This window comes from Macaca thibetana, chromosome 8, assembly GCF_024542745.1.
Source record: "Macaca thibetana thibetana isolate TM-01 chromosome 8, ASM2454274v1, whole genome shotgun sequence".
Lineage (NCBI taxonomy): Eukaryota > Metazoa > Chordata > Mammalia > Primates > Cercopithecidae > Macaca > Macaca thibetana.
In genome coordinates, this window is record NC_065585.1 from 47,294,192 (window position 1) to 47,311,103 (window position 16,912).

Here is a 16,912-nt window from a genome sequence, read left to right on the forward strand (position 1 = left end):
GGCTAGCCAGTCAGTACTTTAACATCCTGATAGTCTTTTCTTTCAAATATTCTATGGCCTTGGACCTTTAATCCAAAGCTTAAGATACTTGGAGAAGAATTTCTCCTTTCATTAAAGTTTCTGACAACCTCCCTTGTTTTCACTTTTCCTTCAACACATACTAAATACTGATTGCAAAATATTCTCCAGATGACGCCTTTGGACTACTTTCAAAGGTTCCCCACATGGCATTGGTTTTAAATCCTTATAGGGGCAATATCATCTTTTTATCTAAGTGCTGCTGATATTATTGACGATTTAAAGGAAGGGCTGGTGAAGGAAGCATTGCCACAGTTTCTACTGCAGTCTATTCACTACAAACACTTGCTATTTTTCTTTTCTACAAGGATCAGTCAAGTACTCCAAAATCTGAGAAAATAACTACAGGATCAATGAACACAGAATGTGCCCATTAAGGTGCCATATAACAAAACTGGTGACAACTCTATTATTTTGACATTTGTGGAAGCTGGTGTTAGTTAAAACCACTCTTTGTTTTTAAAAATTTAACCATTCACAATGAATGATCAAAAATAATCTCTGAGAATTAAGAATATAGGTCATGCCCTACTTCTGAAGTCACTTCCTGACAAGCAGCAGCTACTCAAGGACCATCTAGATAAACATACTCATGAGTTTAAAACCACAACCACAGACTGCTTTAGGTCAAGCAATGCTTAATACAACCAAATTCTAATTTAAGTTCAGTTTCTTGGAGTTGGTTTTAACATGAGTTCAGCTCCGGAACGGCTGGATGACAGTGGAACTCTCTTCCACACAGAAGAAAAATCCCCCTAATGCCCTCAGAAGTTCTTTAGGAAGATTCTCCTCTGTCTATATGTAATGTCTCTTCTATTGAAGTTGTTATGCGAGGTGACAGCCTACTGGTGGGAAAGAAACTCATCATTCATTCCAATTCAACTCAACAAAGATTCAGAGTGTTACCACAGGTAACTTCATTCTTCTTAGCTACATCAACATATAGAACAGTTGTGGGGAGAAATAAATCAAAGGTTGCAAAATCTGACATCCTAGAATAAAAGTGATTCCAACTAGGCCAAAATCCACAAGACATTAATAATTTGGGGAAACTGGCTGGGTACAGTGGCTCATGCGTATAATCCCAACAGTCTGGGAAGTTGAGTGAGGTGGATGAATGTTTGAACCCATGAGTTTGAGACCACCCTGGGCAAAATAGCAAGACTCCATCTCTATTTAAATTTTAAAGCATTTTTGGGAAAACGAATTCACTCCATCAAATAATAATAAATGACAAAATGCTCAGGAAGGAAGAACTACTCATTGGTAAAAACAGAAAATATTTAGGCCCAGCAGAGTGGCTCACGCTGTAATTCTAGTAGTTTGGGAGGCTGAGGCGGGCGGATCACCTGAGGTAGACAGTTCGAGACCAGCCTGACCAACATGAAGAAACCCTGTTTCTACTAAAAATACAAAATTAGCCAGGCGTGGTGGCGCATGCCTGTAATCCCAGCTACTTGGGAGGCTGACGCAGGAGGATTGCTTGAACCCGGGAAGTGGCAGTTGTGGTGAGCTGAGATCACGCCACTGCACTCCAGCTTGGGCAACAAGAGCGAAACTCCATCCAAAAAAAAGGAAGGAAAGGAGGGAGGGAGGGAGGAAGGGAGGAAGGGAGGAAGGGAAGAAGGGAGGAAGGGAGGAAGGGAGGAAGGGAGGAAGGGAGGAAGGGAGGAAGGAAGGAAGGAAGGAAGGAGGGAGGAAGGAAGGAAGGAAGGAAGGAAGGAAAATATTTGGATACTAAGGTTAGAACTGGACTTTTACTGTAATATTAGTTAAGTCACTAAAGGCTTCTTTGGAATTCTATAGTTGCTAGCATTACATTCCCCAAAGTATGAAGTATAAATTACACAAGAGTCTTCAGACATTCATAAAAATATATCACAAAACGTTAAAAGATATGATTGTGTTGGTGTGGTGGCTCACACCTGTAACTCCAACACTTTTGGAAACCAAAGCAGGAGGACTGCTTGAGTTCAGGAGTTCCAGAACAGTGTGGACAACATAGCAAGACCCTGTCTCTACAAAAAATACAAAAATTAGCCTTAGGAGGCTGAGGTGGGAGGATTGTTTTTGGAAGACCCTGTCTCTACAAAAAATACAAAAATTAGCCTTAGGAGGCTGAGGTGGGAGGACTGTTTGAACCCAAGGGGTTGAGGCTGCAGTGAACCATGATTGTACCACTGCACTCCAACCTAGGTGACAGAGGAAGATTGAAAGGGAGGGAGGAAGGAAGGGAGGGAGGGAGGGAGGGAGGGCGGGCGGAAGATAGTGGATCGAACCCACACTCATAAGGGTTGGATTTTTCTATGTAAGTGTTGAGTTGCGGTGGTCAAAATGTAATAGTTACTAGTAGTAGGGCTAGTAGGGTGTTGATTGTTAAGGCTAATGTTAGGCTAATTACTCTTTTTCGAATGCTGTCGAAACTAGCTGACTGGAAGTCAACGGTACTATTTATATACTAAAAGAGTAAGATCCTCATCAGTAGATAGAAATATATAGGAATTATCACACTACATCTACAAAATGTCATTATCAGGTGGTGGCTTCGAAGCCAAAATGGTGGTTGGATGTAAAGTGATAAAATAATTGGCGGATAAGGCAGGTGATAAGGAATGTTGATCCAATGATAACATGAAGTCCGTGAAAGCCTGTGGCTATAAAAAATGTTGAACCATAAACTCCATTGGAAATAGTAAAGGGTGCTTCAAAGTATTCTGAGATTTGTAGGAGGGTGCAGTAGATACCCAGTAAAATTCTAATAAGTAGTGCTTGAATTGTTTGTTTTCGATTCAACTGTGATAAGCTCAAGTAATTGAAACTCCTGATGCAAGCAATATGGACGTGTTTAAGAGTGGTACTTCTAGGGGGTTTAGAGGAGTAATGCCTGTTGGGGGTCAACGTCCTCCTAGTTGTGGAGTGGGAACTGGGCTAGAGTGATAAAATGCTCAGAAGTTTCCAGCAAAGATTTCTGAGATGATAAATAAAATTATTCCGTAGCGGAGGCCTTTTTGGACAGGTGTTATGTGATGGCCTTGGTACGTACTTTCTTGAACAATGTCACATCTTCATTGGTATATGGTCAGTGTGTTAGTCAATAGGCCTAGTGTTAGTAGGGTGGTAGAGTAGAAGTGAAATCACACGGCCAGGCCGGATATTATCAGGAGGGCTGAGAGGGCCCCTGTTAGTGGTCAGGGGCTGGGTTTAACTATGTGGTAGGCGTGCGATTTGTGGGTCATTAGGTATTGTCATGTAAGTAGAGGCTTAGTAAGAATGTAAGACATAGGCTTGAATTAGGGCAACGGCGATCTCCAGGGTGGTTAGTAGGATTAGGATTATAAAGATAATTGAAGTTGTGGGGAGATTAATGGTTGACAGTTGCTAGTGTGGCAGTTCCAATCAAGTGTATGAGTAGGTGGCCTGCTGTGATATTGGCAGTTAGGTGTACAGCCAAGGCTAGTGGTTGGATAAATAGGCTAATGGTTTCAATGATTACTAGTACAGGGATAAGGGGTATGGGTGTGCCTTGTGGCAAAAAGTGAGCCAAAGAGATTTTAGTTTTAAAGCCAAGGCCTGTAATTACTGTGTTTGTTCATAGAGGGATTGCTATGGCTAGATTTATGGATAATTGGGTAGTTGGTGTAAATGAATGGGGTGAGAGTCTGAGGAGGTTTGTTGTGGTAATAAAGATAATTAGGGATGTTAGTATAAGGGATCAGGTTAGTCCTTTGACATTATGAATTATCATTATTTGTTTTAGGGTAAGTTGAATTCGTCATTGCTGAGTAGTGATTAGTCGGTTACTGATAAGGTGTTTGGAAGTTGGAATTAGTAGGGAGGCGAATAAAATGATTGGTACTACAGCACATAGGCCTAAAATTGTCGGGGCAATAAATGGGGTAAGTAGATTTTTGTTCATTTTGATTCTCAAGGGCTGTCATGATTTTGTATATCAATTATTTTTGGTGAGGTAGGTAGATGATAATTTGTGCTTAATAGTTTTAGTTGAATGATGAGGAATAGTGTAAAGAGCATGGATACAATAATAGCAGGTCATGTGGAGGGATCTAGTTAAGGCATCTCACTGCAGAGAGATATTATTTCTCTCATTCTTTAACTTAAAAGGTTAATGCTGGGGCAGCTGTACAGTGGATCTATGGAGAGAGTTCACAGTGGGCTTAGAGGTGAAGGTGCAGTAGACATATGGGATGAAGGTACTGTAGATCTATAGCGTGAATACAGGCCCTATTTTGAAGATTTTTAGTGAAATTAGTTCTAGAACAATAGGTATAAAACTATGGTTGGCTCCACAGATTTCTGAGCACTGTCCGTAATAGACGCCTGGCCGTATAGCTGATAAAGCAGCAGAGAAAATGGGGAGGAAGAATGAGAGTTACATCCTATTCAAAAGGCATCTCACACTGATCATCAGCAACTAGCAAAGCAGACTATTATTTTTAAATATGAAGCTAAGTACAGAAGAAATGAGTGAAAGAGCTGAGAGTGTTTTCTGCTGGGGTGAAAAAGTAGAGGATGGGGGAGGGAGTGATGGGACCATTAAAAAACAAACCTTTTGATTCTATGATTATTAGGGATGTGTGTGTAATATGGTGTTAAAAGCAACATTTTAAAAATAAAAAGATAATCATGGCAGTCAAAATGGAAAGAGGAAGTCAGTCATCATGGGGAAGCTTTCAGCCTGAGGATGTGGGCGGGTGAAGACAACCCATTCCTTCGGCCTTCCCAGTTGGCAGGTGAGTTGTAAGCTTTTACCTATGAGCTTCTGCAAGGGCCTGGGAAACAACCCAACTTGTCAAAGAGGCGACTTTCAACACAAGGAAGGGCAGCAGGGCCTGAACACGTGCACTATAGACCCTAAGTAAAGTAAGGGGGAGTACCGTGCTGTTTGAAGTCATTTCTTTGGAGCTGACATGTTTGCAGACAGAAGTCTTCCGGTCTTGTGAAACCCACCTCCACATTGAGACGTAATCTAGAAGCAAGCACCCAAAACCCCAATGGAAACCAGAGAACTAGGATGCCAGCTGTTTCAGGATGGTGGGAACATGTTAATCAGTGAATTCCATGAGCATGAGCTCACTGCTGAACTTCTTTGGCTGAGAAATGAGTTATAATATTAGAACAGCAGTGGCTGGATGCAGAAGTTCACACCTGTAATCCCAGCACTTTGGGAGGCCAAGGTAGGCAGATTGTTTGAGCCCAGGAGTTCAGGACCAGCCTAGCCAACATAGCAAGACCCCATCTCAACAACAACAAAAAAGAAAAATTAGCTGGGTGTGGTGGTACGTGCATGTAATCCCAGCTACTTGGGAGACTGGGGTGGGAGCATCACTTGAGCCCTGGAGGGTTGAGGCTATAGTGAGCCATGATCATGCCACTGCACTCCAGCCAGTATGACAGAGACCCCCTCTCCCCATCCCACGCCCCCCCCCCCAAAATCATCATGCAAAATAAGACAACTGAGTGTTAAAATCACCCAGAAGTAAGGCAAAATGGAAATTTATTGGGTTATAAGGTTTTTATTTCTACATACACAGATAGACAAAAAGGGAAAGAGGAGAAGGTGTCAGTTTCTTTTCTGGTAGTAAACTAAAATAGGAATTTATAGAATGGATCTTTGTATAAATGACAGCAGGTAATACTGTATATAAATAACAGCTTCAGCTACTATTCAAGACTTTAGCAACTGTTTTGTAAGCTATTTATTTATTTATTTGAGATGGAGTTTCGCTCTTGTTGCCCAGGCTGGAGTGCAACGGCGCAATCTTGGCTCACTGCAACCTCCGCCTTCTGGGTTCAAGACATTCTCCTGCCTTGGCCTCCCAAGTAGCTGGCATTACATGTGCCCACCACCATGCCAGGCTAATTTTTGTATTTCTAGTAGAGACAGAGTTTCACCATGTTGGCCAGGCTGGTCTCAAACTCCTGACCTCAGCTCATCTGTCCACTTCAGCCTCCCAAAGTGCTGGGATTACAGGTGTGAGCCACCACGCCCAGACAGCAGATGACTTATTTTCCACTATAGTTTGATAAACATAAGTTTTGGGTTTTTTGTTGTTGTTGTTTTGTTTTTTGTGGGTTTTCTTGAAATGGAGTCTCACTCTGTCACCAGGCTGGAGTCCAGTGGCGCAATCTCGGCTCACTGCAATCTCCGCCCCCCAGGTTCAAGTGACTCCCTTGTCTCAGCCTCCTGAGTAGCTGGGACTACAAGCGCACACCACCATGGCCAGCTAATTTTTTGTATTTTAGTAGAGACAGGGTTTCACCATGTTGGCCAGGATGGTCTCGATCTCCTGACGTCATGATCCGCCTGCTTCAGCCTCCCAAAGTGCTGGGATTACAGGCATGAGCCACAGCGCCCAGCCAAATATAAATTTTGATTTAGATATTACATAAGGGCCAGGCACGGTGGCTCACACCTGTAATCCTAACACTTTGGGAGGCCGAGCCGGGCAAATTACTTGAGGTCAAAAGTTAGAGACCAGCCTGGCCAAGATGGTGAAACCTCGTCTCTAAATACAAAATAGAAAATTTAGCCGGGTGTGGTGGCATATGCCTGTAGTCTCAGCTACTGAGGAAGCTGAGGCATGGGAATTGCTTGAACCCAGGAGGCGGAGGTTGCAGTGAGTCAAGATCGCACCACCACACTCCAGCCTGTGTGAGAGAGCGAGACTCTTATCTTTAAAAAAAAAAAAAAAAAAAAAAAATTACATAAGGGAGCACTAAAACGTTTGCAGGAAAAAGATATCCTTACAAAAACCCCAAAGATTAGGCTGGGCGCAGTGACTCGTGCCTGTAATCCCAGCACTTTGGGAGGCCAAGGAGGGCAGATCACAAGGTGAGGAGTTAGAAACAAGCCTGGCCAATATGGTGAAACTCTGTCTCTACTAAAAATACAAAAATTAGCCGGGTGTGGTGGCGAGCGCCTGTAGTCCCAGCTACTTGGGAGGCTGAGGCAGAAGAAATGCTTGAACCAAGGAGGCGGAGCTTATAAGTGAGCTGAGATCGCACCACTGCACTCCAGCCTGGGCAACAGAGCAAGACTCAAAACAACAACAACAAAAAACAAAGATTAGGTATTCCTGTTTGCTGACCCTCTTGCAGGAGGGAATCGTTCAATTCAGATCTATCCAAGCCAAAAGCAGGGGCTACTGAACAATCTGGAATGTTTCAGATAACTGTCCTACAGCTGCCTAGAAAACTCAGCCTAAATTTCTAGTAAGGCTGGGGTTGGTAAACTATGTGGGCCAAATAGGGCCTGTCACCGTTCTACTGTATGGCCTGGGAGCTAAGTACTTTTTAAATGTCATTTCATGGTTGAAGGAAAAAAAATTAAAAAGAAAAATGTCTTGCAACATGTGAAAATCATTTGAAATTCAAAATTCAGTGTCCCGAAGTAAAGCTTTATCAGGACCTAGGCACATTCATTCATGTATACTGTCTACAGTTGCTTTTCAGCTTCATCAGCAAAGTCGAACCAAAGCCTGAAATATTTACTGTCTAGCCCTTCACAGAAAAAGTTTGCCTTTGCCTGCACTACGGAAAAGCACTGCCCTCAATTGTGACCTTGGAAGATGTGATGTCAGATGAGAAAGTACAGTCCCTAAGCAATCTCTTTTTTTTTTTTTTTTTTTTTTGAGACGCAGTTTCGCTCTTTTTGCCCAGACTGGAGTGCAATGGCGTGATCTTAGCTCACTGCAACCTCTGCCTCCCGAGTTCAAACGATTCTCCTGCCTCAGCCTCTCAAGTAGCTGGGATTACAGGTACGCGCCACCATGCCTGGCTAATTTTTGTAGTTTTAGTAGAGACGGGGTTTCTCCATGTTGGTCAGGCTGGTCTTGAACTCCCGACCTCAGATGATCCACCCGTCTCAGCCTCCCAAAGTGCTGGGATTACAGGCGTGAGTCACCGCACCCAGCCAGCAATCTCATTATTTAAGGACACTTAAGTCTTCCAAAGGCCCATTCCAGTTACTCCCAAGTAGCCAAAATATGTTTTCTTTTCCACCATGTAAAACCAATCACCTATAATGCATCTTGTTTAAAATATGCAGTGTTTACATCAAATATTTATCTTATACTGGTCACACCACATTTGCCTGTTGTGATGTGAGATTCCTTTACTTAAGCCAAACAGGAAAGGGGAGATAAGTGAATTATGAACCTCTGCGAGTAACTGGAAAAACCATGTGGGCATTCACATCGCAAATATTTTCAGTTGGGTCCAAAAATTATAAAATACCAATACAGTGGCCCAAACTGAAAGTTAAAATGGTTCTACACACTTAAGTATTTATAATAGTTAAGTAAATACTGGATATTTAAACATTGAGGAAATGGAATAAGCAGTGTGCTATCACCTCGGTAACCCTATCAAAGAAAGACATCTCAGCAGCTGCCTCTCCATGTTCCCGAAGCCTGAATGTGCTACGCCACCTACTGTACACATCTCCTTCATGACAACAACCGTTCCGGGGGCTCCAATCCCACCACGCCCAGCTGCTGCTGCAGAAAGTGGGCTGGAAAAGGAGGGATGCAGGGACTGCTCATAACTTTGGATCTCAGATTCGCATTTCACCTGCCTCCACCAGCCCACATCCTTCCCTGCCACCTCCCTTGCAATAATGGAAAGGGAAATACATTCCCAGACACCTTTCCTAAAATGTAAAAATATAAAATTCCATGCCTCATTTGTCCCTAGAGTAAAATCAATATGGACTCTGAGGCACGTTATTAAATAAGTTGTGTGTGTGTGTTTTATAGTAAAATGGTTCACAACGAAAACTAGGTTGGTTTGAAGCTTGCAGAACTTTAGGTTTCAAACATCCATGTGTTAATCTGACTGCTCTAGATGTCCTCTCGAACACACTCTGAGATCCCCCAGATGCAAAGCCTCCTAAAGTTTAGGAGCGCTTATGTAGTTTTCTCAAATGTTGTTCTGGGATGAAATAACTGGAAAGTTATATGGCTCAGAGACAATTTCCAGCAGACCAGGACATTTAAAATTTTATTGTTGGAAGAATATTATTATGCAGAAGGAAAGAAATAGGAGCCGAGTTAATGTCACATACTGTCAGACTGAACCTCAGAATTACAGCCAAGGAAAAGGTTTTGGGAGAAAAATCTCAGGAGCATGTAGTCCAATCTCACCCATGATGCTTTGATATTGGAACTAACAGAGAAGTCTATCTGACGCTGTGTCCACGTATGACAGTATCAGGAGAATGCAGAGACTGGGGTATGGGAAGCAGGACTGTGTAGCACAATTATATAGATAAGGCAGCTGCCCTGGTATGCAAAATTTACTTTTAACCTTTCTTTTTCTTCCACCTCTTTTCCCTGAGTCACCCACCCCTCCCTTCCACTGTGTGAAAAGGTAAAAACTAGCAAACAAACAACAAACCAGAAAATCCCACTGCTTTTAAAGTTTGTGACTGTACGCGAGAAGAACTGTCTGAATGAAAAAGTATCCATGTTTCACTCCTCATCCTGGGTGATACAGCCCAGGGGTATTGGCCCAGGGCAATACAGCTGTGGTGTGAACACATGGCCCCAGCTGCCGTCACAACTGGACAACAGTTAGGAGGAGGTGAGTGGGTCAGAACAGCCTGCAGCCAGGCTGATCAGGTTGTAGTCCCCCTCCTGCCACTCAACCAGCAGGGTGACCTCGGGAGTTACCCTCTTGGTGCCTCAGTTTCCTCTTTTGCAACACAGGAACTAATAGGACCTAGTACATGAAGGACTCTTGTGTGATTGAGCTAATCTATGTAAAGCACTCAGCACAGGCCTGGTGGGCAGCAACTGCCACATGTCTGCAGAGAAACCTACGATACAAACACTAAAGTAGGGAGATCTAAGAGATGAAGAGAGGAGTAGAGCATCAATGCACTCACTCAACCCTCACCGGATGGTACCAGTGGGCACACTGTTGAGGAGATGAGGGCATCAAAAGGTGGCTGGGCCAGATGACGTTTCAAGGTGTTACCCTACCCTGCAAGTGCGTGATTGTATACGTTACATTAAGTGATAGTCACATACAAGAGAGCTCCTGTCATGCCAGTTCCCTCAATGATCTACTTTTAACTACCTCCGACAGTTCTCCCGTCTGCCGGCCTCACTCCTGGCACTCCTGCCCTGGGCCAGACCTTCACTGCCTCTAACCCTGCCTCTGGAAATAGTCTCCTAGTGTTCTCTCAGCTTATTTGGGAGTTTACCAAATCTATTCCATATCAACCTGTCACTTTTGTTTTGGGCTTTTAAAATCAAAAGAAAAGAAAATGCTTGGAGAGATTATATAAATTACTAAATTATAAGGGAAAAGTGATAACTAAAATTGAGATATTAGTAATAAGATCTCTCTTCTAAACTTAGTAGGCAAGAAAGCTGAAAGCCAATAATGACAGGCTAGAGTTTCAAATTCTTCCAGTCCAATTCCTGAAGAATCTTCTTTCTCTCCTCCTCCTCCATCACTGTCCCCGGGGCCCTCTGGTTCATTTATGCAGATGACAGTGGTAAAGCTCTGTTTTGCTGTGAGCCACTTTTTTTTTTTTTTTTTTTTTTTTTGAGACGGAGTCTCACGCTGTTGCCCAGGCTGGAGTGCAGTGGCGCGATCTCGGCTCACTGCAAGCTCCGCCTCCCGGGTTCCCGCCATTCTCCTGCCTCAGCCTCCTGAGTAGCTGGGACTACAGGCGCCCGCCACCGCGCCCGGCTAATTTTTTGTATTTTTAGTAGAGACGGGGTTTCACCGTGTCAGCCAGGATGGTCTCGATCTCCTGACCTTGTGATCCGCCCGTCTCGGCCTCCCAAAGTGCTGGGATTACAGGCTTGAGCCACCGCGCCCGGCCGCTGTGAGCCACTTTTAATGTACCTGAATGTGGTGTGCACAGGACTGAAAGGGATGCTAAATTAATAGCCAATGTAGTAACTACTCTTAGGCAAAGCCTTCTTCAAACCATTTTGGAAAGTTAATTATGACTTTTATGAAGGGAAAAAAAAAACAGAACTCTTTATGCAGTCAAGAACTTGTTTCTAACCATATCCAAACTATACTAGGAAGTAATAACCTGCTTTTAAAAGTGGCAGGAGCCGGGTGCGGTGGCTCAAGCCTGTAATCCCAGCACTTTGGGAGGCCGAGATGGGCGGATCATGAGGTCAGGAGATCGAGACCATCCTGGCTAACCCAGTGAAACCCCGTCTCTACTAAAAAATACAAAAAATTAGCCGGGCATGGTGGCGGGCGCCTGTAGTCCCAGCTATGCGGGAGGCTGAGGCAGGAGAATGGCGTGAACCCGGGAGGTGGAGCTTGCAGTGAGCTGAGATCCGGCCACTGCACTCCAGCCTGGGTGACGCAGCGAGACTCTGTCTCAAAAAGAAAAAAATAAAAAAAAATAAAAGTGGCAGGAGTGCTTTGGGTGGCTGAGGTGGGGGGAATCACCTGAGGTCAGGAGTTTGAGACCAGCTGGCCAACGTGGTAAAAACCCCGTCTCTAATAAACATACAAAAATTAGCCAGGCACAGTGGCATGTGCCTGTAGTCCCAGCTACTCGGGAGGCTGAGACAGGAGAATAACGTGAACCTGGGAAGCAGAGACTGCGGTGAGCCAAGACTGCACCAATGCACTCCAGCCTGGGCGACAGTCAGACTCTGTCTCCGAAAAAAAAAAAAAAAGTGGCAGGAGGAAAACATGAAATTTTTCATGCACAATTTTTAAAGTCATTGCGACCACTACGAAATCTGACTCCACTCCCATTCCCCTAGGCAATACCTTGTTTTGTGGTTTTTTGACAACCTAAGGTCAGCCTTAATTAATCTCAGGTGCCTCAAAGATAGTTTATTAAGAAAAGGAAACTGGGAAGATAATCTGGCCTTTGACCCAGTCACCACTCACCATAAATATATATATATATATATATATTTATGTATGTGTGTGTGTGTATATATATATTTTCTCTTTATACTTATTTTCTGAAACCAAAGAAGCCACACTCACCTTTCTTCAATTGCGTTTTTCAAGCAGTTAGACACAAAAGAAGGCCCCTACATAGCAAAATACTTTTTGAAGTTAAAACAGTAAGTTTGCATATAATGTTAATCTGGGTAAGAGCCTACAATATGACATGGCATAATAAATACCATGGAGTTAAAAATGTTCCTGTTTTTCCCTAAATAGGAATTTTCCTACATTACACAACTATGATTCTTTTATCTGGAATCAGAATTCTTATACCATTTTGGCTAAATATCAATCTCACTGCTTTTTGAGTGCCACAATTCCAGAGGAATCAGGTTTCTTACATTTAGATTTAACATAATACCGGCTCTTATCACCATCCAGGCCTTTATTAGTATTAGTAAACAAGGTCACATAGGTTTAAGAAACACTTTTTAAAACCTTAATTTGTGGTCGGACGCAGTAGCTCACACCTGTAATCCCAGCACTTCAGCAGGCCAAGGCAGGTGGATAGCCTGAGGTCAGGAGTTCCAGACCGGCCTGACCAATATGATGAAACCCTATCTCTACCAAAAATACAAAAATTAGTCAGGCATGGTGGCGCATGCCTGTGGTCCCAGCTACTCAGGAGGTTGAGGCAGGAGAATCGCTTGAACCCAGTGGGTGGAGGTTGCAGTGAGCCGATATATCGCTCCTATGTATTTCAGCCTGACAGAGGGAGACTCAGAAACCTGTTACCATAAACTACAACAGCGGTCCCTGGTTTCATGGAAGACAACTTTTCTAAGGGGTTGGTGGTGGAGTGAGGGGGGTGTGTGTGATGATGGTTTCAGGATGAAACTGTTCCACCTCAGATCAAGCATTAGATTCTCAAAAGTATTGTAACCCAGCCAGTTAGAGAGAAAACGCCAGACTTTGAGACGAATTCAGGAGTCCTTTATCACCTGGCAACTGAGAGACAGCTAGAGCACGAAATTCAGCCCCGAAGAAGGGGCTAGATTTTCTTTTATACTTTGGTTTAGAGAGGGGAGGGGGATTCGAGCTGTAGCAATCTTACAGAAGTAAAACAGACAAAAAAAAGTTAAAAAGACAAATGGTTACAGGGAAACAAACAGTTACAGGTACAGGGGCTTTAAATTCATCAGAAGGTGATAGTGTGGGGGCTCTGGGTGTTATCTGCCCGACACGAACGCGGGGACTTTATGGTACTATCTCCCGAGTGAATTCCTGGGAACTGCGGACATTGCTAGCCTCAGTACCTTATCAGTTAATTGACACTTTGATATGTTGAGAGTCAGCTTGCACAAGTTAAGTCTTCGAGGAAGGGGGTAGGTAAGGAGCCCTTGATGTCTTGTAAATGAAGGAGCCAAATGGAGTCCATCCGATTTTCTCAGCTAAGGGAGAGTCTATTCATATTAAAACAAGGTGAGGTATCTAAGGGAGAGTCTATTCGTGTTAATACAAGGTTGGGTATTACAAAAGGAGCTTGCAGCCTAGATTCGTTGCATGTGCAGTTCACAACAGGGTTTGTGCTCCTGTGAAAATCTGATGCTGCTGCTAATCTGACACTTGGCGCTCAGGCTGTAATGCTTGCTTGCCCGCTGCTCACCTCCTGCTGTGCAGCCTGGGGCTTGGGGGCCCCTGATCTACAGGATTTGTATTTAAATGTTTTCCTCTTATGACCAAATTTTGGCAGCAGTGGAGAGTGTGGTATTACACAATATACACCCATGTGATTTCCATAACATTGCCCTAAAAGAAAGGGCGCTCCAAGCCACCAGCGGGCCCGCCTGAGGGAGCTGCAGCGACTCAAAAAAGGGCACTTTGTTGTATTTTAAATTTTCAAGGAAAATGTCCCAGCACTTGTTAAGATACTGCCCCAATGACTACTATTAAGTCATTTGGACATGACTATTCAATAAATGAATAGTTACATTACTTATTTCAATGGCCTAAGGGTGCTGGGGGTGGGATGACTCTAAAGCATTATAAACAGTTTGTGACTTTCTGTGTTATGCATTCCTTTCAAAGCATTTGGTTTGGTTTAGCTGGGAAACTGGAGGAGAGGTTAAACCAGAGAATGATCTCCAATATCTAATAACTCTTCTCTATCCTCCCTCTGAGAACAATTTTGGGAAAGAACACATCTGGATAATAATATGTATACTGTTTTAGAGAAGGAGGAAAAACTACATTTATTTTCTACCAGCAGGAGCCCCCAGTATCTTTCCACAGAGGTCAACCTGGGAGAAAAGCTATCTGGCCTAATATCTGAAAGTAAGTGAAAGCAAGGCATGACATGTTATTATGTAAATGTGGATTCCCAACAAAGATGTGAACAAAAGAGAAACATACATTATTACGCATGGTGAAGTTATTAACACAGCTATGGAGACCAGGGAAAATGATAGATCTAGATCATTCCAAACCCCATTAGAGTCTCAGAGGGAGGCTTCAGTAACTGGTTTTAATTGATAATGGTAACATTAACTCCTTTAGTTCTAAACAATTTTTAAACATGCAGAGCCTTGCTTTATTTTATTTTAAAATAAAATCAAATAAACATAAATAAATAAAAAATGTCAGAAAGCTGAGACTTCAGCTGGTGGTCTACCCTGATATTTTGGAGTGGATTACATCAATACAACTATGTTAAAAGATAAATCTACCTTTTCCAGGAATATAATTCTTTCAAAAGAAAATTTTTAAAAATGGCTCGCTGGGAACTGTGGGAAAATGGTAACATTACCAGTACCTCAGTTTCCTCATCTTAAAAGTGGCAAGTTATTACAAAATGACAGAGAATGACCAGCCGCTACCTAGCAATTTCCCCCAAACTACTGCCCACCTGGTAGCCCTTCTGAAGAAAAGAGGCACACTGTTAGAAGAGGTGGGAACATCCAGTTGAAAAGTGTAGCTATTCTGATACATTTTATAACTAAGCCTAAATAAAACATACCTGTTATTCCATACCTTTGTGTCTTCCAAAGGGGAAAAACAGAAGTTTTCTCCAAAAAGCTAGTAGGATGCATTTTGGTGATTTACTCATGGTTCTTAAAATTCTCTAAGCACCCTAATTTCTATAATATTTCTACTGGAGAAAAACAACCAGAAGTGTATTTGTTTTGGGCAAAGCTCTCAAGCTGTGTTCTTCCTCTGCTCTCATACCACAACAACCAAAGTAGAAGGCTCCTGTGACCAAAGGTGTGGGGGTTTCTCCCACCAACAAGCAGCAGACACCAGCTGGATCTATCTAATAAAGGCTCTCCTTACAGCTGCCCTCCTTCCAGCCAAAGCCGGAGTAATCCATTGCAAAGGGCACCAAAAAAATCTGACCCCATTGCCCAAGGAAATGCCTGCGCCGACAAAACAGCAAGAGAGGCAGCAAATGCCTCAGCGCCTGCACACGTTCCAGTCTCCGCTCCAGACCAATACTTCTCTTTATCTATCATTCCCACCTATTCTTCTTCTGAAAACCTGCTCTACCAGTCCTTTCCAACTCAGGGCAAGTGGTTCTTAGACCATGGAAAATTCCTTCTCCCTGCCTCACAAGTCCACTCCATCCTTTCTTCCTTTCATCACCACTTCCATGTAGGATACAAACCTCTCGCCCATCTTTTAGAACCCCTCATTTCTTTCCAGTTATGGAAATCCATTCTCAAAACAAACACATCTCACTGTTCTATCCGCCACTCTACTACTCCCCAAGGCTTTCTCAAACCCCATCCCTTGCCCACACACCAGGCCTGAGGATTTACCCCCACACAAGATTGGCAAGTAGATTTCACACATATGCCCGAGTCCACAAATACAAATACCTCCTAGTCTGGGTTGATACCTTTACCGGATGGGTTGAAGCCTTTCCTACAGGGACAGAAAAAGCCACTGCAGTCATTTCTTGCCTAACTGACATAATTCCTCGATTTGGTCTTCCTACCTCCATACAATCTGATAACAGTCCAGCCTTCATTAGTGAGATCACCCAAGCAGTTTCCCAAGCCCTCAGTATTCAATGGAATCTCCATGCCCTTATCATCATCTATCCTCAGGAAAAGTAGAAAAGGCCAACAGTCTTTTAAAAACACATCTTAACAAAAACTCACCCTCCAACTCAAAAAAGATTGGACAGTTCTTCTACCCTTTGCTCTCCTTCGAATTCGAGCCAACCCTCAATAACCCACAGGTATAGCCCCTTTGAGCTCCTATGTGGCCGCACATTTTTATAAGGGCTCAACCTCATTCCAGACATCGGCCCTCTTGGTAACTATCTTCCAGTCCTTCAACAAGCTAGACATGAAATCCACCGAGCTGCCAATTTCCTTTTACCCACTCCAAATACCCAGCCATATAAAGACACTCAGGCCGGACGGTCAGTTCTTGTTAAGAACCTAACCCCTCAAACTCTACAACCTCAGTAGACAGGACCCTACCAGGTCGTTAACAGCACCCCAACCACGGTCCGTCTACAGAACCTTCCCCACTGGGTTCATCGCTCTAGGATAAAACTGTGCCCATCCAACGACCAGCCTAACTCCTCTACCTCCTTCTGGAAGTCACAAGTACTCTCCCCCACTTCCCTTCAACTTACTCGCATTCCTGAAAAAGAACAATAGGCCTTTGTATCTTTCATTTACAACAGGCCTTTACACAGTCACCTCACTATTTAATGTCTACCTACCTCCCTAATCACCATTCTAGCCTACTTCTAAATGCCCTGTTTTTGTCTATGTTGCCAGTTCACACTTTTCCTCCAGACCATTGTAACTGACATCTCCTGGTCGCACCCTCCAGCTGCCACCCTTAACTCTCTCCTAGAGTGGATAGGTGACCTTGTGTGGGAAGGCACTCTCCAATTCTTCCACCACAATGA

At 43.4% G+C, this 16,912-nt stretch overlaps 2 protein-coding genes and 1 pseudogene across 3 annotated transcripts in view; all 3 read right to left on the reverse strand.

The window, feature by feature from the left end:
* ERICH5 (glutamate rich 5) overlaps nt 1–16,912 on the reverse strand; it is a 700,842-nt gene that overhangs the window by 243,603 nt on the left and 440,327 nt on the right. The gene's annotated exons all lie outside the window — the stretch shown is intronic.
* The window catches only part of LAPTM4B (lysosomal protein transmembrane 4 beta), a 70,214-nt gene that overhangs the window by 4,646 nt on the left and 48,656 nt on the right, over nt 1–16,912 (reverse strand). The window lies entirely within an intron of this gene.
* LOC126960838 (ATP synthase subunit a-like) lies at nt 1,608–10,628 on the reverse strand (annotated as a pseudogene). Its single transcript, XR_007728118.1, has one exon. The product of XR_007728118.1 is annotated as an ATP synthase subunit a-like (transcript).